At 37.1% G+C, this 22,644-nt stretch overlaps 1 protein-coding gene and 1 long non-coding RNA gene across 3 annotated transcripts in view; one reads left to right on the forward strand and one right to left on the reverse strand.

The window, feature by feature from the left end:
* The window catches only part of cobll1b (cordon-bleu WH2 repeat protein-like 1b), a 68,571-nt gene that overhangs the window by 38,759 nt on the left and 7,168 nt on the right, over positions 1 to 22,644 (reverse strand). The window lies entirely within an intron of this gene.
* LOC129421506 (uncharacterized) lies at positions 12,281 to 15,664 on the forward strand. 2 transcript variants are annotated; one of them, XR_012358155.1, is made up of 5 exons: positions 12,281 to 12,488; positions 13,133 to 13,178; positions 13,265 to 13,397; positions 13,503 to 13,608; positions 14,849 to 15,664. It is a non-coding gene; the product is annotated as an uncharacterized lncRNA (long non-coding RNA). The 2 variants fall into 2 exon arrangements; XR_012358154.1 differs by having other exon boundaries at positions 12,284 to 12,488; positions 13,130 to 13,178.

The raw sequence follows: 22,644 nt of genomic DNA on the forward strand, positions 1-22,644 counted from the left end.
AGTCACGTCACGATAAAGTAAATGATCAATGTCCACATTTAAAAGCTGCGGTGCTTACCTGCTGTTTCACGGTGTTTTCGCGTTCTGATAAGAGATATTGCTCCAGAAAAAAACGAGAATTTATATTCCTCTTTCCAAGTGTTAATCGTCCACACGATGTGACAAGACATTTCTCCCATTAACTTTAACGTAACATCCAAGAGCGCTGATCTTTGAAGGAATAATAACTTCCGATTGGGGATTCACAGACTGATTTATGAGCTAGTAAACTAATGAGACACACGGAGAGTGTTTAAAAACAGCGCGTCTGTGTTTTTCCATTCAGAGATGAGCCTGCTTAGGACCTCCATTCACTAGGTGGCGGAATGATACGAAAGGTGAAGCGGTTACAGTGCCGTTATCAGCACAATATCGCATAGCTCTTAGCCAATCAGATTCGAGAACCAGAAAGAACTGTTGTATAAATATATATATATATATACACTGAAACGGATAAGGAGATAAAGCGGAGATTAAAAATCCTGTTCCTTTAAAGTTTTTTGGGGGTCCTACTGTTATCCTACAATTACACCAAAAGTGACAGGAGTGCAAGCGTTACCCCAAATTCTGTGCAAGGAGTGCAAACATTCAATCAAATTCTGTCTATATACTAAAGGTGGATATTGTTTATATATCTGCCTATAATAGATAGATATCCACATATTCATCCATCTACTATGCTTCATCTAACCATCCTTGTATTATGCAGCAATGCATATAAATAGATTTTTTTAAAGAGCTGCACAATTAAGACAAAAAAGATAGAGTTATTTCTTCTGATATTGTATTAACAGTTATCATTTTGATTAATAGTATTTAAATTTTCATTTCATTATTGTATACATGAGGCTTAGTTGTAACACTGTGTGACAACTAACCCCACGGTGTAAAAATGTTTTCAATCCCAGCTATCAGTTACTAGGAGTTACTGACATGTTTCAAAATGCTGTTATGGTTTAGGTAACATGACAGTGATTCAAATAACATAAGGTTGGATTTGGTGACTTACACACACAACTCAGAAATAAAAAAAAACATAAGATGAAGAAATTTACTTTCATGTCTCCAAAATGGTCTTTGTTCAATATCTTAACCAAAACACATCAAAACTTGTTCACAAATTTACAGATGATCATCTGACAGTAAAAGAAAGACCAAAAGCACAGTTTGCTCACCCTAAATAAATATGTGGGAGCCGTGTTACAATTACCCCACGTTAGTTTGTGCCCCGCTCACCCCTATATAGTTAAATATTTGAGCCTCTTAAGTAGCCTCTTATTTTCTTTATGTCAATCAAATTCCTGTGCTCATGTAAAGCTCAGTGGTAGAGTATTGCATTAGAAACACAAAAGTCATTGGTTCGAATCCAGGGAACAAACATGCTAATAAAACAATGTAATTTTGTAATGCACTGCAAGACGCCTTGGATAAAAGCGTCTGCCAAATGCGTAAATGTAAATGTAAATTTAGACAAATGGATTCAAACATTTCCCTGATTGTCTCTCAAACACTCATAGCACTTAGGCAACTATAATACACTAAATTCAATATATCAGCTACAAAAAATACTAAATAAGACATTCTCAGTTACATAAATACGTATTAATAAAGTTAATGCATTTAATATGATTTCATATTGATTTAAAATGTCCGAGCTTTAAAATAAGTTTAAATCAATCAAGCTTACATTAATCATCCGAAACACATGCATTGCAAAGTTTTGTCCTAAACTGCAAATGTACAATTATTTGTCATTGCCAATAAAACCTAATAAACAGAGAGAGAGAGAGAGATAAGTTTAATATAAATCAGTTTGATGTTTTCCTACATTTCAAAACAGAATCATAGTCAACAAGTCTGCCTGTTATGAGCTAACCTTGTGAATCGTGTCTTCTGTCACCTTTACTAAAGGCCCTGTGGGTAAAAGTGGGCTGGTTACAGTAAACTAATTAATGTTTACATGACTTATTTATTTTACAGGGAACTGTGTATATGACAACAAATCTTAAATCTCTTTTGCTTCATTCTGGAACGCTTCAGCTATCTGAGGTCACAGGAGTAAACTTTAATACGCGCTATATTGGGAAACAACAATATCAAGACGTTCGGGGGGGACCGGCACACGGGTCACTGGAATTCCACACATTCCGATTCGCATTATAGCAGCTGCCGTGTGAGGCGACTTCCCGGGAGCGACAGTTGTACGGAATTTCAATATCTGAAGGAAAACGTTTCCTTCATATTGTTAGGAGAGCGTTTCAACAGCGTCCAAGCCTGCTGAGTGAATCTAGGACATTAAAGCGTGGGACATCAAAAACGATCTGCATCCTACAGGCGCATTGTGTGCTAGACAGGTTGCTGCTGGTATTGGCCCTTTGGGGAAAGGTGAATTTATGTTGTAAAAGTTGAATGATATCCAAAAGGCATCTTCCTGCTCGGTGCCCGACTCCACCCGGCATATTTTAAGAACAGTTCAACAATGTGCTTCTAACTTTAACTCAACCGCTGTTTCCAAAGAAAACTATCAGGAAACTAACTAACTAACTAACTATCTAAATACATTGTGTAGTTAGTATTATAAAGCACTTAATATTTAACTTTTAGTTGTATATAAAAACACTCACAACAAATCCAATAGTAACATATTTTCCAAGTAAAAGGTGTTATTCAAAACAAACACATAACGTACAGTCGAGTGACGCAGTGTAAACACTACAAAATAAACTGGCACACCGTACTTACTGACTTTTGAACATGCACGAACAAGATCAAATATTCACAACCGTGCAGTTACCTGTCTCACAGGTACAAGACAAGGAGGCATTCATTAAACCCAAAATTTAACACCCTTGTTTCGCCTGGTCCTTACCTCCTGTGCAGTGCTGTTAAAATCCTCTTTTTAGATATTTGGCATATCCCATTAATCCAAACAGTCAGAGAGAGAGAGAAAGAAAGACTGAAATAGAGAGCTTGTATCAAAGTGGCAGGCCTACCTTAATGCCACACCCCTTCTTATGACATCACAGATTATCCAAACCCTCCCCAAACACTCAGCATGCCTTGTCAAAGATCCCCCCCACCACCGCTCAACTCTTGTGTGTTTCAGCATGTGCTGTGGCCAACTGTTGTGCTTAAACAGCAAAACGTAAGACTCTGAATATATTAAGTATCAGGACTAAATCAAATAAACAGCTTGAAGTGACTGACAAAACTAACCTAACCTAAAAAAATTTGTAGTTATGTTAAGACGTGTGTAAATAAGCATGCCACACATTGCAGAATATACAGGGTTCCCCTGTATAACACCTTAGTTGACTTCAAATTCAATGACCTTTCAAGGACTTTTCAGGTGCAATACCCTTAAATTCAAGGAGTAAATGTGGGGACACATTTGAAGTGAGAGCAAGGTTACATCGTAGCTTTTAAGATACATTGTTAAAGTTCCCTTTCGAGGGAACTCGCACTGCGTCACTACGGTGACACTTTGGGGATGCTTCCAGGGGTAAGTGCGTCTGAATGTGTATATCAAATTCAACCAATGTTGAGGCTTAACGACAAAGACAGGGTGACGCAGGAGCCAGGAAATATATCGCTATCTAAAATATTGCCAAAGACGGCGTTACAGGGACGCAGGAAGTATAAGAAGGGAGATGCAGTGTCTCGTTCCCTTCTCAGGGAACAACAGTTACATACGTAACCCCAAAACGTTTTCATGTGTCAAACACAACTATGCAAAAAAGCACTTTGGTATGAATCAACATTCACATACAGAAGATATAAGCTTTTAAAGCGCGTGTGCTTAAAAGTCTAGAATTTTTATGATATTATCAAACACTACACAGGGAATAATAAGGATTTTTTTCCAGAAAACTTCTTGGATAAAATAGATTCAAGCACATTCAATGAACTGTACCTATGTATGTATATTTTCAAAAACCTCACAGGGCCTTAAATTATTTCCCCAGATTCACAAACTTTCAAGGATTTCAAGCACCCGTGGGAACCCTAAATATATACAGTCTGTACTTAAACTCAATGCAAAACTCAAAACAAAAGGCATTGCATTGGGCATTTAGCATTAAATACTTTATCTTTCACTGTTTGAATGACCTGCTGAAAGGCCATTGATTGTGTTTCTAATGTCATCAAATCTTATCGCTTCGGCTATGTCTTTATTTGCTTCTCCATTATCAAACAACAACACAAGCATGAGGCAAGCTGGGACTGTGAATGTGCTGCGTTGCTCGACATTTACTACTTTATTATTACATATATTAAGTTAGCTTAAACTGAAACATTTACAAGTTGAATCAAAAACAGAATGACATCACATCCTGTCACACCAAGCCATTCGACACAAGATCTAAAATAAATTCACAGCGTGACCGCACCTTTAATCTCTTTAAACAGACCCTGAAAGACTGAGCAACTCGAGTAAAACAAAAGTATTCGTGCACATTCTTGCTCAGGCATGTCACGACCCAGAAGTTCAAAAGCTGCTAGAAGAACAACAACAACAAGTGTTAGTCTGTGATCGCATTATTATCTGTGCTGTTTACTGAGTGATGGTCGTCATTGTTGGATTCTCCATGAGATCGCATCAACACACTTTGATAACCACTTCATTCAAAAATTGATTAAACATCAATTGCTCATGCTGTGGAGGACATGTGAATGTTTCTGAGAATTCGGATGATGCAATAGATCAATTCCACAGAATAAAAAAACAGCAGGGTGCGATGAAGTCATCATTATGAAATGTCTAAGAATGGAGACGTTCAGAGTCCTGACATTGGATCATTTACCCATGCTGTCCATACATCCTTTACTCGTAAATTAGACTTTGTTTGGTCGTTCATGATGCCTCAATCTTCAAAGCCTTGCAAAGGCACTTAATACCTTACTGTGCGTTCACACCAGACGCGAATGAAGCGAATAAATCATGCGTGTAGTTGGACGCTTGAACATTTTGAGTTAACCCGCTTCATTCGCGCAACACATTCGTGCGGAAATTCAGACGGATTTAGCTAGCTTGTAGTCTTACGTATATATACTGTATATAGCTCAAATTCAGTAAATTCAGTTTACTTGCCAGATTGTCTGCCCTCCTCACTCACTTTCTTCCAAGCAAGATCCTTTTTATTTCTGTTTACCCATACAAAAAAATTATCTGGCCAAAAATATATTTAAATATATGCCAAGTACATTTTGTATAAAGTAATGCTCAAATTTATATATTTTTAATTATATTTTTATTATCATTTGGAAATATATTTAATTATATTTACATTTAACCTTTTAAAATATAAATATATTTATTTCTAAAATAGATTTCAAAATATATAAAAAATTGCCAAAAAATATGTTAGGGAAAAATATATTTTTGTAAACATATTCCAACATAAAATGGCCAAAAATGTATTTGTGGAAAATTTGTATATTTTGAAATATATTTAAGAATATTTTTTATGCCATATTATCTATAAAAGTACGAAGATGTGTAGTCCTGCCTTCACTCGCTAAGCCAGTGGTTCTCAAACTGGGGGCCGCGAGATGATGCCGGGGGGGCCCAGTTTTATGACATTTTATAAAATACATACATTTTTCATAAATTCTGTGTAATTAAACCTAAAAAAATATAAGGCTACTAACCAACAGCACTACTTGTATAATATGTTTTGTCTAATTAATGTTAATAACAAAATTGTCATAAATTGTCTTTGGGGGGGCCGCGAAGGAATGCACTGTACACAAGGGGGGCCGCACGCTGAAAACGTTTGAGAACCACTGCGCTAAGCCATAATCGCGCCACTACTAGAGCAAGCTACTGATTGGTTAACGCGGCACGACTATCCGCAAAAGTTCTGTTTTTTCTGCATTTTAAAATGCGCAATTTGCATCGCCTCATGCGTGCGATACGCGCCGTAGGATGTCTATCGCATCTTTGCATTGACTTAACATGTAAATCACTCGCACTTAATGCTTTATTTGAGTCTGGTGTGAATGCACCATTAGATATTAGTAGATATTTGATGTGGAAAATTCTGATTTGTATTCTACATTTGATCAGGAGTTCAAGAGGCATCCAGATGAGAAGATTCACTCCTGACAGACACAGATTCACCAATCATACAGTAATAAGCACTGAAACATCTTCATCTTCTCTAAAACACAGCTGTGAATTACGTGGTTGGTTTTTTTCTTTATCATAAGACAAACTCACAAACAGAAGCTCGCGGTGGCGCCAAACCAGACCGCTGCGTAGGAAGAAACAGATTGTTTAGCAAAATCTCCAAATTTGACTTTTAATGAGATAAACTGATGCAAACAATTCTGCTTCGGCCCAGCTGTCAGCTCTCGGGTTCCAACTGTGCTTTAATAAGGACTATGTGAAATCACTGTTTTTATATGCATCATGAATCCGTTCGTCACTACACCGCTACATACAATGTCAAAAACGCACTCTCTCGTGAATGTGCATTGGTCGTTGCCGGAAGCTAGTTTTTAAAGTTTTTAAATATTAATATTTTATAACAAAAACACAATGATTGCCCTCAGAAGGCTTTTATGAACCACCTGAACCTGTGTGGATTACTTCTGTGATGGATGGAAGGACTTTTTAGGGCTTCAAATCAGAAGCACCACTTACTACCATTATAAAGCTTGTTACAGCCAAGACATTTTCTAACGTGTTCATCTGAAAAAAGAGAATCATACAGATTGAGAATGGGTTGAGGGCTAATGGGTCATGGGGTAATTTTAAATTTTGGGTGAACTATCTCTTTAATGTTTAATGCTAAAGAAATATTTTTGCAATATTAACAATTTCAGTATTGAGTCAACGCTTAATGATGATGTCAAATCTGGCCCCTTGAGCAAAACCAGAAACCAGCTGATCATAAAGGTTTAGCTGTCGTACAAGAGGTTAAAGGTGCCTGAAACAATTAAGTGGACGATGGGAGAGGCCCTGAAAATTCCAATCATACACTTTGAAAGATTACAGCCTTAAGTATGTACATGCTCAAACCTGATTCACAATCCTGTTGAGGAGAACACGTGTCTGAATGAGATCTTTCTCCTAAACTATTTGAAGTCCAAATCATTGTTTGTGCAGTGGAAAGTTTTATTCAACACGCTCCATTCAAGCAGAGCGTTAGAAAGACAGGAAGCAGTGACTCTGAGATCCCAGTTTACCGCGGTACTGCAGCTTCCTCAGCCTTACAATGAGCGTTATCAGATCTGTTGGTCACCAGAGAGATTTTCTGACTTGGTTTTTGTTGGCTTTCCAGCACCCACAGTCCTGATGTTGATCTTGCCAGTTTTCCTTTGCCCTTATAAAAACAGTGGGAATGGTAAAAATGCTCACTGCTGACAGCTCCTCTCTGCAGATGTGTTATAGGTGTGGGACCTGTGAATGAGGGCATTATCTTGCATATGTTATGGTGCTACCAACAGCATTTGTTGGTCTTTAGACACAGTGAGACTAAACCGAGAGCATTTTTATGACATTTAGTCATATTGAATTCAAATGTAAATATGCATAATAATAAGCAAGAACTTTAAATGTTGGGTTTGTAATGTTTCCTGAAATGCATTTTAATTGTTTCATACTTTTTGCAGCCAGTAATTGCTTACACTAAACACAATGTTGTTGCCATAAACCAAGTTAAAGTCTGGGTCATAATGCTTTTTCTTTTATCTCTCGTAACAAGCGTAGGTTTCAAGGATAAGGCCATGTGAAATATTTCAGCGTTAGTGTCTATCTAAATCAGCTAGCTCACCCCAGACAAATTTAACATTAGGCTTTGACATCAACAAGACACGTTTCTCTTTTATTTTGTTATCCGAGAACAGTTATGAGCTTAATAGCATTTCATTATTTGCATCTGGCATTATTGTGAATGCAAATACTCATTTGCATTCAGAACAGACAAGCGATACAAAAACTGGTCATAATGACCTGCACAAAAGTTTCACACGATCTCCAATGTCTGCAATGAAAATTCAGCGATTAAAATCATCTGAGTTGTGCAGTTCACATTAACTTCAACTCTTATGATTTCATCTCAACAAATGATTCATTTGCATCTATTTTTATTCCCAAAAGCATTTTTTGCAGAAATATCCAAGACTTTCAAATCTCTAAGGACTTGACAAATGGGCAATAAAATTGCTGTTGGTTTCTAAAAAATTGGGTACGATTATAAAAGCCAAACCATTCTGTTAGAAGATAAAATGACTTGTTGGTGGGTGGGATCGAAGCAGAGGAAATGAATTTGATTGGACAGAAGTGTTTGACAGAAAGAGCAGATAACTGCTGGTTATTCCCTGTGGAAAGACAAAACACAGAGCCGCGGTCACAGCTGGTAATATGGTAAGCGAGGTCACTCACAGTAAACACAAGCTGTTTAGAGAAGGTCTGGAAAGGACATTACTCCAAAAGCATTATGGGATGGGAAGATATTGAAAGACAGAGATGAGGGAGTATGACACTGGGAGGAAAAAAACAGTGATTGTGTATGTGAACTCACTTCCATTTTGTATCTCATATTTTTTTAAGAAAACCATGTGTTTTTTCCTAAATTTTTCAAAACTTTTTTAATTTCTTAAATAATTTTTCAGTACAATTGCTGTCATGTAGGCCTCGTCTACATGTTTACAGCTATTTTATAAGCAAGAGTTTTTACAATTCTGTCCTCATGAAAATGCAAAAAAAGCACCGTCAAGAGCATGCCAAACCAATTAGAAACCCATGTTTCTAACGAAATGATGCATGAGGTACTTTTATTTTGACACTCTCCCGTCCTCAGTCCTTGACGTTCATCTATGCATTTTTATTTATTTTCGTGTGTTAGTCTCAGCCTGTGAATGTCAATGCAGCAACAAAATCATGGGTTTGGAAATATTTTGTATTTGTAAAACAGATTGGCAGAAAACCTTTCCAAGCAGCTGAAACACTAACCCTGGGTTCACACCAGTCTGCGTTTGAGGCGTCAAATTCGCGTCTACTGTGTCTAGTTTGCCGCTTGAACATTTTGAGTTTACTCGCTTCATTCTCACGTGAAAGCCGCGGATAAAATTCTAGTTATCGAGACATTCACGCGGAAATTCGCGTCATGGGAGGGGTTTCTGCGACTCCGCTCGCTTTCTGTAATCACGTCACTAATAGAGCAAGCTCCTGATTGGTTAACGCGGCACGTTTTTCCGCCAAAGTTCAAATTTTTCAACGCTCCGTTGTTTTCCGTGGCAACGCTCAATTCGTGCGGACTAGATTCACGAATGAGGCGGAATTGCATCTACCGCACCGCGCTAAACGCCTCATTCGCGAGACCTCCAGACGCGCGTCAACGCGTCTTTACATTGACTTAACATTGAAATCACTCGTGCTTGACGCCTCTACCGTGGCTGGTGTGAACAGTGCACAGCATAAAGACTTTTTTTCTTTATTTAAAAAAAGTTTATTTTAGGCACGTAAATTAATTAAATCGAATCGTAAATGCATAGAAAAAACATTTGATGTATCGACAAATCCTGCATCGCTGGCGGCAGAGATAATCGGTACTGTATCTTATAAGAATTAACTGTCCGATTTACACCCCTAATTGAAACCTGTGTGTTTTTGGGCCAAAGACTTGATAACAACCTAAGAAACATTAAAGGGGCCAGTGCTTCTATCAACCTAGAAAATGTGAAAAAGATCAACCCAGTAACTTAGTTTTGGTAAACCATTCTCTGCAAGCACATGAAAAATAGGTCGTTGAAATTTGGCTCTCCTTATGATGTCATAAGGAGCTCTTATTCTAATAATACAACCCCTTAAACTGCACTATCCAACCACAGCACTGCCATTTAGTGCAGAGAAAAGCACAATTGAGTTTTAATTGCAACAAACCATTATCATTGTGATCAGTGTTTGAATTTCATCAGCTCATTTGCATTTTAAAGGACACACCCAAAACGGCACATTTTTGCACACACCTACAAAGTGGTAATTTTAACATGTTATAATAAATTATTTATATGGTATTTTAAGCTAAAACTTCACATATGTGATCTGGGGACACCAAAGACTTATTTGACATCTTAAAAAAGTCTTGTGCCATGGCCCCTTTAAAAACTATTTCTGTAACGACAGCATAAAAACCTAACCCACTTAATACCAAGCAATTAACAACAGCACCAGTAAAAGAAAGATAAGCATTACAATTTAACAGAGATTCAAAGGTAAGGTAACAGAAGTTTAACAGAAGCGTAAAACATTTACGGCCCATACTAAAGCAGCTCTTTCATTACAAGGATACAGAGATACAGCATGAGTGATCCAGATGTTACCCACACACGACCCCATACTGTAAAGGTCACGTTAAAGGTCAACGTACTGGTCGATGAACTTCACTCTACCATTTCACCCACAGTCTCTCCAGGGTCACATATGTTCTGACCTCGACGTTCCCATGCACCACGCTAAACACAGATAGGAAAAAGCAAGGCCAACTAAAAATCTTTCTGGTCAAAACATCTGCCCAGCGTTCAGATAAGTCTCACAAGAATATGTTATAACATTTACAAGATGAGTAAGCACAAATTAAATCATCATCTTACCTAAAAGACAATGATATTTAAATTCACTTTATCCACTTATCGTGTCGCCTGCCGAGCTGGAACAGACGGGGTATATAAAACTTGGAACCTTCTCCTTCATTAGCCTGAGATCCAAAATTTTCACAAGTCAAATGAGGAAAGTATTTTTCCTGGAGTCATAATTAAATCTATTACACTACATCCTTTCTTCAAAAACAGAGAGACATTGTTTACAGAAAACTCCAGCAGCTCGAGTTTTCTCTCTTTAACCCATCACAGAGATTAAAACCCAATAGTCATCAGATGGTTAAACATGAGTCTGACTCTATGCTATCACTTTCATTTCTAATAGATTGTATCACATATAAAGATGTGCACATATGTGTCTGAATGGCTCCCTCTGCTGAAGCTTCATTCCTCTTAAACCTTCATCTCTTTGAGTTTTAACTTTGTCACAAGACTTGACAAGCACAAATTTCTTCCTCATGTTGACATTTCCTCTTTAACAAGAAGTCAGAGTGAAACAAATCAAAGGGCTTGCTCCTTTATATATTATATTATTATATATGCATGACCTTAAAGCTAACAGACAGACATTGACTAAAGCCCTATTCGGACTGTAATTGTTTCTCTTGGAGACGTAAGGTATTTTTATCATTTAGGGGGTAGTCAGTATTTTATTGTTTTTCCCTGATCACCCGCGTAAAAAAATTAGGGAATTACCCTACTGTTTTTTGACAAACACCAAGGTTTTGAGGTCATTTAATTGCGTCCGAATTTAGACCACTAAAAAGCACAGTATGGTCCCGTTGCATGCATTTTAAACATTGACACCTTCATAAATGAAATGATGAGAAGTATATAGGAATAAAGTTTCATCATCGCTCAACTACAGTGAGTGGGAGCGATATAAATAAAGAGAAGAAAAATACAAAAACGTTTAAAATGTCTATTAGCAGCAACAAGAGCTAAATACAATTTTAAAATGTATTCAATGCTAGGGATGCTCCGATCAGGATTTTTGCAGACATTACCGATTTGTTATCTTCTTGATACCGATTCCGATTTTTTAAAGCTGATATGCAAGCTCTTTGATAACTTTAACTGTTAACATTTTTTCTAGATAAAGTAATACCACAGATGTTGCCTTTGTTATATTACTTGCAGTAATTAGGTATATTATTGTTTTAATAGAGAATCAAATAAGTAATGAAAATAAAACACTTCACAGTCTTTACTGTATGAATTAAATATACACGCATTTGTATGAAGTATAACAGTTCCTTAGTGAAAAGCAGAGATTGATTTTATTAAGAAATGAATTAGGTTACTGTAGCTTTAAGACGTGAGACAGATCGCTCTGTTCACGTGCACTGATGACAGGCTGCTGTGTGTGCACGCGTCGGGTGTACGCAGAGAAGAGCAGCTATGAGGAAAATTAAAGTTCAAACGCTCAAATTTTAAAACGCATGCAAATAATAAACTTTTGGCATGAGGATGCAATTGTCCGCGATAGATATGTGTTGTATACGCCGTTTGATGGGGATGTGAAGACACGTCGCCCTGTTACACTGTAAAATGTAATAGCTGAGCTTACTAAAAAGATTAAGTAAACTTAACTTATTTAATTAAGTTTGTTAACCTTACTTAGTTTAACTAAGTAATCCCAACTTTTTTCAATGCAAACTCAAGTCAACTTGATTAAACTTAAAAGATTAATTTAGCTCAACTTAAAATTTCAAGTATTTTCAAAAAGGATGACTGCACAGTAGGTGGCAGTAATGCTCCCAAGGAGTAAGTGGTGGCTTAACTGAGTGGTTAACTGAAGAAGACGACAACAGCACATGGTCGGATGAGAGCATGAGGAGGTAAGTTTGTGCTACAATTTTTTTTTTGCTACATTTTTATCGCAATATTACAATCACAGTTTGTAAACAGAAAAATATTTTGTCGGTAATAATAAAACTGATGCATGCTATTTGATCACAATTAGCAATCCAACAACTGTTAATCATGTATGTTTAAAGATAAACATTTTCGTTCAACAGACATAAGTAACTAATATGCAGAGGTAGATTGAGTACAAATTTAATTATATAAAAAGTTAGTTAAAGTTAAGTCTTATAGTAATAACTGCTTGAGTAAAAGTAAAAGTATGCAATGGAAAAACTGCTTAAGTAGTGAGTTTATAATTCGTGTTGGTGTGGTTTATAATAATAAACTACATGAAAATGCTTAGAACTGCTTATAAAAGGTAAAATAGCACATTTATAGTAGGTGCTTTCAAAATTGTTACTCAAGTCAATGTAATGCAGTAAGCATGTTTCTACCCACCTCTGGAGAAAAAACATTAATAACTTCATACCTTAAAATGCCAAGTTATGTTAAATAAAAGATGTGCTGTTTAAAAAGTTTTAAGTTTATAGAGTGAATGCTAAAAATGTTGTTTTTACAATTGCTTTTTAGTATCTATCAATCAATATACTATGTTAATTGTATTATTATTTAGCAGGAGCTTGTTTCTTTGAAGAGAGCACATACCCTTCATGGAAAGTCAGGTAATTAACACACATTTTATTTAGGGCATGTCAAAACTTTTTAAATCTTGATATGTTGTTTCTTTTGTTATCCTTCTTTCATATAGTAACGTTACTGTGGAGTACAACCAAGTCGCAAGCAAAAACCTCAAGCAAGAATTGTTCTCATCTCTTGCTAAACATTGTTTTTGAAGATTTTGAATGAGAGAAAAGTTTAAAAGCTCTCTTGAGTATCTAATAGTAAGTATTTTTGTTTGTTTGTTTTAAATAGTTTAAGTCCATTTGCTAACTGTTAAGTAATCTGTTCTCACTGTTGATCCCAATGTTTTATGTATTATTTGTCAGAACATCACTGATGTCAAGTGCTCGGTGGACGGTAGTTCTCCGTGGTCTTGCTATCCTTGCTATCCTTCTTGCGGAAGACACTACAGACTTCCTGAAAACAAACATGGTTAGTATTCTTCTCGTTTAATCAATATGAGATGTCCTAATTTTTGTGTTCGCATTTAATTAGCATTATTAAAGAAATAATGTGTAAATAGAAGATAATTAAAGGCACCAAGGCACATCCTTTTGTCCCACAATTCTATGCGTGAGCATGCTCAGGATTGGTTGAGCCTGGTTGAGTTCGATAAAATAAAATGGTGGGCAAGAAAGCAACTGAGCACACATTTAGTGTAAATAAAGTAATATTTTCACTTTTGGTTGCATTTCTAGCGAGAAATTTGTATTGTAGTTTTGAACTCTTTCCCCGCCATTGAGTTATTCCGTCAATTAAGAGAATCAATATAACATAATTTATTTGCCAGGTAAAGGTTTTATGCCAATTACATGACCAATTCAAATTCATTATAAAGAAAGCAAAACATCAAATATTCAAAGATCAACACTATGACACTATGGGTTTTGGTTTATCGCATTATGAGTGAACAAAGCTTAATACAGGTGTTAACAGCGTGTAAACCGTTTTGAGCTGTCCACTTTCGACTACATTCAGATGTATTCAAAACAGATTAGAACCGCTTAAACACGCTGTAACCCGTATGCTGGAAATAATTTTGACAGGTACAGTTTAATAACACACAAAATTAAATCAAATGTCTTTTAATAACATATGATGTTATAGTTACAAATGATTAAACCAAATAGTGTGTTTGTGACATTTGAACGTCTTGTCTTAAAACTTGAAAATAAACAGGTTTTCCTGTATTTGTTAAAAATAAGCTTATAAAATAGTTAAAATAAATATTTAATGTTGCTTACCTTATGAGTAAAATAGCCACATAACAAGTGGGATAATGCGCAGACAGCAGGTTGTTATCATGAAATGGGCCCCTTCAGTTTGATACAAGACCCTCTGCTTGACACAGAGTCCTGATCACACTGTTGGGGATTATTTCTGGAAAAACAACCTGCTGCCTTTACAACATACCTTACCTATAGAAGAGTTTTCTAACAAGATATTATTAATTAAATATGTTCCAAGGATGTTTTTGCACCACCAGGAAAGAAGCTTATGCTGAAAGGTCCAAATTATTATTGGCAATTCCAACCGAAGCACTGTTACAAATTTAAGTGTCACTTCAAAAACTAGTAACATCACCTTGAACAGTTTAAATTTTTAAATGACACATCCACTTTGCATTTGTATTATGAGAATGTATATTAATATTGCGTTTCTATCTTATTAGGACTGTGATGGTGACCCACCTCAACTATCAATAGGAATTCTCAGTCTGGTGCCGGAGGACAGACACATTTCTCCACATGGTTTACAGCAATTATTTGGTAGGGTGTCACAGCCATGGATGGACTTGAGAAAGTATCACATGCCATGTGTTTAGTTTTTGGACTGATCGTTGTTTTAAATATGGAGTACCTCTTCACAGCTTATTTTGAGTTGATTCACAGGGTTTTTCTTTCCCTGGGGCACAAATCACTAAAGTCAAAACTGCCATCACTACAAAACATACTAATGTGAAGTAGTGTGTTTTGTGTGAAACAAGTCAGTGTTACTGTAGATCTGTTGCATTTTGGGGTTTTTATTTTTCGTCAACCTGGATACAAGTTCCAGAAAAACTCAACTTTAATTGCTGCAAAACTTTGATGTTTTAGTTAAGCTGTATTTTGCGTGTTTCTGATGGCAGAAACAAGATTGTTACTGTAGGTCTGTTGATGCAATTTGTGATTTTTTTATCAGTCACATGACAACCTGGATACAAAACCAAAACTGCAGTCACTAAAAAAAACTAGTTTTGAATTTGTTTGTCAAGGTGTGTTCTTTGTGTTTGTAATAACAGAAACAAGACTGTCTTAGGTCTATTGTTGCATTTTGGGTATCCAGATTGATGGGTGACTGAACACAAACCCCTTTCGTGTGTGTGTGTGTGTGTGTGTGTGTGTGTGTGTGTGTGTGTGTGTGTGTGTGTGTGTGTGTGTGTGTGTGTGTGTGTAAATGTTTTACTTTGTACACTGTTAACATGTTTAAAATAAATGTTTTAACCTCATTTTGTTGCTTTTTGGCTTTACTCATTTTTGTTAGTTCAGCTTACTTACAAATGTAAGGCAATCAGTTTCCTTATATTTACAAGTAAAGTGAACAATAAAAAGAAGTTATCTCAACTAATGATTTTAAGTAAAGAGTACTTCACTTTACTTGATTAATAAGTTTAGTCTACTTGTACTGTTAAGTTTTGACAACTTAAAATCAATACTCTACCTTACTTGTTGAATAAGTTTAGGCTACAAATAATATAAAGTTTTGCCAACTTAAAAGCAACACACTAACTTACTTAAAATTATGAGGCAATCAGTTTCCTCACTTTTTTAAGTAAACTCAACTTATTACATTTTACAGTGTAGGACTGGAGCGCATCCTCATAGAAAATACACATATCTTTGTAAACGTAAAGAGAGAAATGCAAATCTTCACGTCGCACATGAGCTACGAGTTATAAAAAGGCTCGCACTACGTAAAAAATGTTCTCTAATTGCAGCCGCATTCAGGAGCATTATTGTGACAAAAGTAAACAGAAAGATCGATTCACGAGATCAGCAAATTTAGCGAGTACCGATCGAGTAATTTAATGCCATTATCGGCAGCCACCGATTGGTGCATCCCTATTCAAATACACGACAGTATTCTACATACATAGATTCAAGTATCTGGGTCAAGAGAATAATCGTTTAATTAACCACACATGCGCTCATTTCCAGGTGTTATAAACTCACATATTGTTACTTCCCCCAGCTTTGATGTTTGTTCCTATACATGTATTTGAGCGCAATGCCTCTTCCCCTTCTCTTAAGTACAGATGATCCACACCTGAGTGAAGCCTGCTTGCACTATACAGAACTTCCAGAACCACACCTGAGCGCGCACACAGAGAACAGAGTCGATGCACTGCCGTGCTGTATGACTGTATAATGATTGCTGTCCACCCGAGTGTAGAAAGCTTTCCTCCTTTGTAGTTGTCTTGTTTTTGTGTTAACCTACCCATCATTTGATAATCCTTCTATTAAATAAACATGCCTTTGACACGAGCTGATCTGTGTGCATCTCTCCTTGATGTTAAGGTTGGTGTCCATCCGCCCAAAACATAGTGGGGGCTCGTCCGGAATAAATAATTTGATTAAGTTGGCCTTTAGTGTTTACTGTACGTACACACCGCCGCAGACCTAAGCCTCCAAAGAAGCTCATGCCGCCCGGTCAAGGACGCTTGTCAAAAAGTATGGGGAACCTTGTTGACGCTTTTGCCGCTCTGAAGTCTGTTTCACCATGAAATGGTAACAAAAAAAAAAACCAATACATTTAAACCTTTTATAATGACAGCATTTTTATAATCGTTTTGGTCACATTTGGTCTGGAAAATAATAATTAGCTATTATTATTATTACTATTATTATTTTATTGCATCTGTGCAATTGGTTAAATCTGTGTTAAGGTGAAACATGAATCACGGATCAACTACGATAGCTACCTATTCTTCTTGCGATGTGAATATAGGGATTCGTACATCGTGATATTGATGCTTAAACGATACACTGTGAGGTCCTACTGGCAAAACACAGACACATTTGAGTATCTATCAATAAAATGTTCCTCCATTTTCTCGTAACTAATGTTTTGGTAGGAACGAAAGTTTACATCCTATATTTCTCCGGAATCAGCCAGCGAAAAACATCTAGGCTATATTCCGATTGGTTGCTGCCATTTTGCCGCTGCTTGCCGCTGAACCGTGTCAGAGCCCATTACCATAAAGTTGAGCTTCTTTCAACTTTCTGAACGATGCTCAGGTCACTCAAGACGCCCAAAACGTGACGCCGATGGATTTGACGCTCCTTGCAGCTGAGAGAAGCCAGCTTCCACTGTAAATGAATGACTTCCGGTAGCTTTGGAAGCTCAAATCTGCGGCGGTGTGTACGCACAGTTAGTGTAAATTAGGGATCGACCGATATGGATTTTTCAGTGCTGATGCCGATACCGATTTTTGTTTCATCAGCCTTAGCCGATGACCGATACAGGCTGCCGATTTTCTTGAGCCGATATTTAGAGCCAATACTGGTTTTGCTCACTCAATTTACATCATAAAAATTATGTAAAAAATGGCATGTTGTTAAAAAGAGATGTTATTAGTTTGCACAGTTCTTACATTTATTGTAGTCTTGGACTAGTCTAATCCCTGTCCAGGAAACCGCCCCATAGAGATGAAAAAAAACCCCACTTTGTTCAGCTATGATCAGCTGTTAAGCCGAGCTTTCAATGTTGTCGTGAAAAGGTTGGTTGTTTTTAGTCACATGACCTGCAATCGCTTGCGAGTTCCAGCACTCTGTCTGTAAATTATGCCGGAAAAATCGGCAAACACGGCAGCCATGTATCGGCCGATGCCGATACACATAAAACTCGCAAATATCGGCCCGATATATCGGCCGGCCGATATATCGGTCTATCACTAGTGTAAATTGCAGAACTTTTGAAGGCTACAACTTTTTGGTGAGTATTCTGGTAGACAACTATGGTTGTCTGTACCTTTGTTTAGTCGACTGTTTATTTTATTTTTGGTGGATATATCAGGAGGGGGCACGTGGGCCTCCTTCCAGAAAAACGCTGAGTTTTTTTGTGATTGTTGCGGGCAAAAATACTTGATCTTTCGGCACGTTTTCTTAAAAAATGCGATGGAATATGCAGAAAATGTATGCAATTTTATGAGATAAAATTGCGGGAACTTGCCAAAATTGCAGGAACTTACAAAAAGTGTTAACTTGCAAAAACTGTTTGCAGCTTTTCATTGATGTTCACGTTGCGTAATTACGTCACTTCCTAACAGTCCCATGACAACAGGGGACATGGCTGCACATGTGTGAAGTAAATGCAAAATTTTTCAACTTTTTGCTAAGATATATATGACATTTTGCTACGAAAATGAGGGGATTATGAAATTATGCAAGCCTCACATATTTTGCGAGCAGAAATCTGCAATTTATGCGGCGAAAGTGCGGCGTATTTAAAAAAAAAGTGGCCCCCACATAAATATGCGGACTTTGGCTGATGGACATTTAAATTCGTGGTCGTTTGTAGCCTACATTGTGCTTTTCGATTGACCACTTTAGATATTCCCTACTTTGTAGCTTGATCGCAGTTAAACTGCTTTAGTGAGTGTCTATATTTTTTTCTTTTTCTCTCTTCGTAATTTTGGTGCACTTTAAAATTAAAAATTGCAAAAGAGGAAGCATTCGTTAAGGAACCCTCTACAGAGTTATTTTTGAAATTTTCAAAAGAGCAGTTGCTGAATTTGGCTGCAACTTATGAGGTTGAGATCAATTCTGCTGAGAAGCGCAAATTTATCTTCATCCGAATGCATGAGTTTTATCACAGAGGAGGCATGCAACTATATTTTTACAGACATCCTCATGAGAAACAATTACCATCCGAATAAGGCTTATGAGTCCAAAAACGGACTAAAAGGACTTTATAGGGGTCTTTAATAAACTATTTTCCATAAAGCATAATAAATCATAAAAAATGCTTTGACATCTAAATTTTATTTGACAGTTGCTGGACAACTTAGAAAATGATGTTATAAAAGAACTTGACACCAAAAAACAACTCTTTTCGACAGAAGATGGTCAGTGTGTGTCGTCCAGCTCAGCTGTCTAAAACTAAATCCGTCCATGAATTTGATTTATAAGCAGTGCAACAGATGGACATTTATATCTCATGTTCCATAGAAGAATGACAGAAGGGAAACTTTATTTTCTTTTATGTTTGTATGCGCTGAACAAAACTAAACGCCATACTATCATATTAAAAATCGTGCTTTAATAGCTTTCCTTTAAGTTAGATTGTGTTTAAATCGTTTGGACTACAGCATCTCATGTTTCTCCAGCTACAACGAATAACATAGCAGCTGTCCAAGACCCTGTTTATCATTCAAATACAATTTATGAAATACAAAGTCATGCATCTATTACTCCTACAACATGAGCTGAAATGCATGGCTGAAACGGAGGAAGAGGTTCGCTTTAATGCAGTCAAGACGGATTTGTGGCTTTGGAAAAGAAAAACATAAAGGTGGAAAAGTCTGCGTCTGTGAAGGCAACAGAGCCTTTCTTCAAGAAAACTGAGAGTCCTTTCAGTTCCCACAGCAGGTTCAATGTGGTTTTATAAAGCGAAGAGACGAGAATGGACGAAGGTCTGCTGTGATTGTGAAAATTGGGCCGTGCGTTTATGAGAACGTATTCTGCAACGAAACAGACGGCATGTTTTTCACATTTAAAATGCTTTTTATTGTACAATGACTGCATTGTATTTGATGGTGTCTTAAAGGAACAGCCTATCCCATAATAAAAAACCCTGTCATTATGTAAACACACTGACTGTTTTTAAACATTTCAAACCTGTTTGTTATTCTTTGTTTTGAAGTTTGAAGATTCTTTACTAAAAACATTACTTGTGTGCACTTTGTGACAAATCAAAGTGCACCGATGTATTTGAAAATATTGCGGGGTTTTTTTGTTTGGACAACTTTATATTTATTTTAGTCAAGGACTAGTCTAATCCCTGTCCTGGAAACCACCTCTAAATGTCGTAACTGTTAACATTAATCAATGCACCATAAACTAACATTCACAAAAATGAACTAATACTATATTAACACATGCTGAAAAGCTATATTATTCATGGTTTGTTTATGTTTGTTAATGCATTTACTAATGTTTACTAATACAACCTTATTGCAAAGTGCTACCCATTTTTTCATAAACAACTCGTGCAAGTGATCATGGGCGTCTCTGTACAGTAAGCGTACGGCGTAAGCACATTAAAACTCTCAACACTGACAGCATACTAAAGTCTTGCCAACAAACGCGTCATACTGGAGGAACTCGACATGCATCAGATTCTGGAATGCAGTTAAGCATGCGATATCTGCCCACTGAGACAACACACCTACCACAAACACACAGCAACTGATTCACACCAAACTAATCAATCGGTTTCTTTTGCTGAATTCAAAACAGTTTACGGTCACTGCCTGCAAGCCTGACAGCAAAACAAAGCCACCCTCATTCTCCGGAGTTCTCTGGAGTTCTGCCACAAGCTCTCTTTCAGAGCTGAGAAACACAACATAGAGAAATAAAGGCCTTGTATTCTTTAAACAGGGAATGGGATGAAATATCAGCTCAGAAATACTGTTTACTAATGCAAGCATTCTGCACTGAATGTGTTTAATACAGCTGTCGAGGGGGCTTGGCGTGAGGTATGCGGAGGAGTCAAGACGCATGGTATGTGCTGCAGATCTATGGCATCGACACACACTGGCTCCGTACCAAACACTTAGTGAGCTGCCAACTTTTAAAGCACATGTCATCATTAAAATGCTTAGTAATAGTAAACAAAGTAAATGTTACCTAACAAAAACATATTCTTTCTCATCTTGACTCTATCAAACTGCAAAATTACTTTTTTTATAAAGTCTTTAGGAGATAAATATTGCCTGTGCTAGCTCTCCAATCTCTCTCACTCACTTATATCTCATTCACACAGCAACAAAACATTTCCATAATTTGGCAGAGAGGCTTTGAAACAAAATGAGGGTGAGCAAATGATGAAAGAATTTTCATTTTTGTGTGAGCTATCCCTTTAAATGATCACAGAGTTTTGGTCATTTATAACATGCATTTGATGGGATGGACATGGACATGGTCAGAAACAATGCTCAGGTAGGCCGTGGCATTTAAATGACGCCCAATTGGCACTAAGGGACCTAAAGTGTGCCAAGAAAACATCCCCCACACCATTACACCACCACCACCAGCCTGCACAGTGGTAACAAGGCATGATGGATCCACGTTCTCATTCTGTTTATGCCAAATTCTGACTCTACCATCTTAATGTCTCAACCGAAATCGAGACTCATCAGACCAGGCAACATTTTTCCAGTCTTCAACTGTCCAATTTTGGTGAGTTTGTGCAAATTCTAGCCTCTTTTTCCTATTTGTATTGGAGATGAGTGGTACCCCGTGGGGTCTTCTGCTGTTTTAGCCCATCCGCCTCAAGGTTGTGCGTGTTGTGGCTTCACAAATGCTTTGCTGCATACCTCGGTTGTAACGAGTGGTTATTTCAGTCAAAGTTGCTTTTCTATCAGCTTGAATCAGTCGGCCCATTCTCCTCTGACCTCTAGCACCAACAAGGCATTTTCACCCACAGGACTGCCGCATACTGGATGTTTTTCCCTTTTCACACCATTCTTTGTAAACCCTAGAAATGGTTGCAACAACCATGCCACACTCAAAATTACTTAAATCACCTTTCTTTCCATTCTGACATTCAGTTTGAAGTTCAGGAGATTGTCTTGACCAGGACCACACCACTAAATGCATTGAAGCAACTGCCATGTGATTGATTGATTAGATAATTGCATTAATGAAAAACTGAACAGGTGTAATACACCTAATAATCCTTTAGGTGAGTGTACATCTTCTTCATTATCGTGAAAATAACTAAAGTGATATATAAATGCTTATACATTTCCTGGAGCTGCTTGTGTAATGGTTCTTCTTCTGCAGCACACATTGAGTTTCTGCACGAGAGCGCCCTCTGGCTTTTGGATGGCATTTCACCATAATTCATTGAGAAGCATAGCAAGCAAAATCACACCATGTATCATGACACATGGTTGAATACCCAGGCGTTTGAAGAAAGACTTAAAGTTTGATGCAATATAACACCTTCAGAAATATCGGTCTCGAATGAAAAACTGGAAGTTTAAAAACATAACATCAATGTCTTGGCTTTGTCAAGCAGCATTAATAATCTAATACTGTACCTTTCAACACTAAACTAAAAACAACAGCTGCGTGTCTGTTTTAGTATGCGACTCTATGAAGAAAGATGGAGTGTGAGAAAGAATGCACATGCAATTATTCGTAAATGCCTCCATCCTTGAGGTGACTCTTCAGGACCCTTAACTCACAGATGTTGAGCTGT

Source organism: Misgurnus anguillicaudatus, chromosome 17, assembly GCF_027580225.2.
Source record: "Misgurnus anguillicaudatus chromosome 17, ASM2758022v2, whole genome shotgun sequence".
Taxonomy (NCBI): Eukaryota; Metazoa; Chordata; class Actinopteri; order Cypriniformes; family Cobitidae; genus Misgurnus; species Misgurnus anguillicaudatus.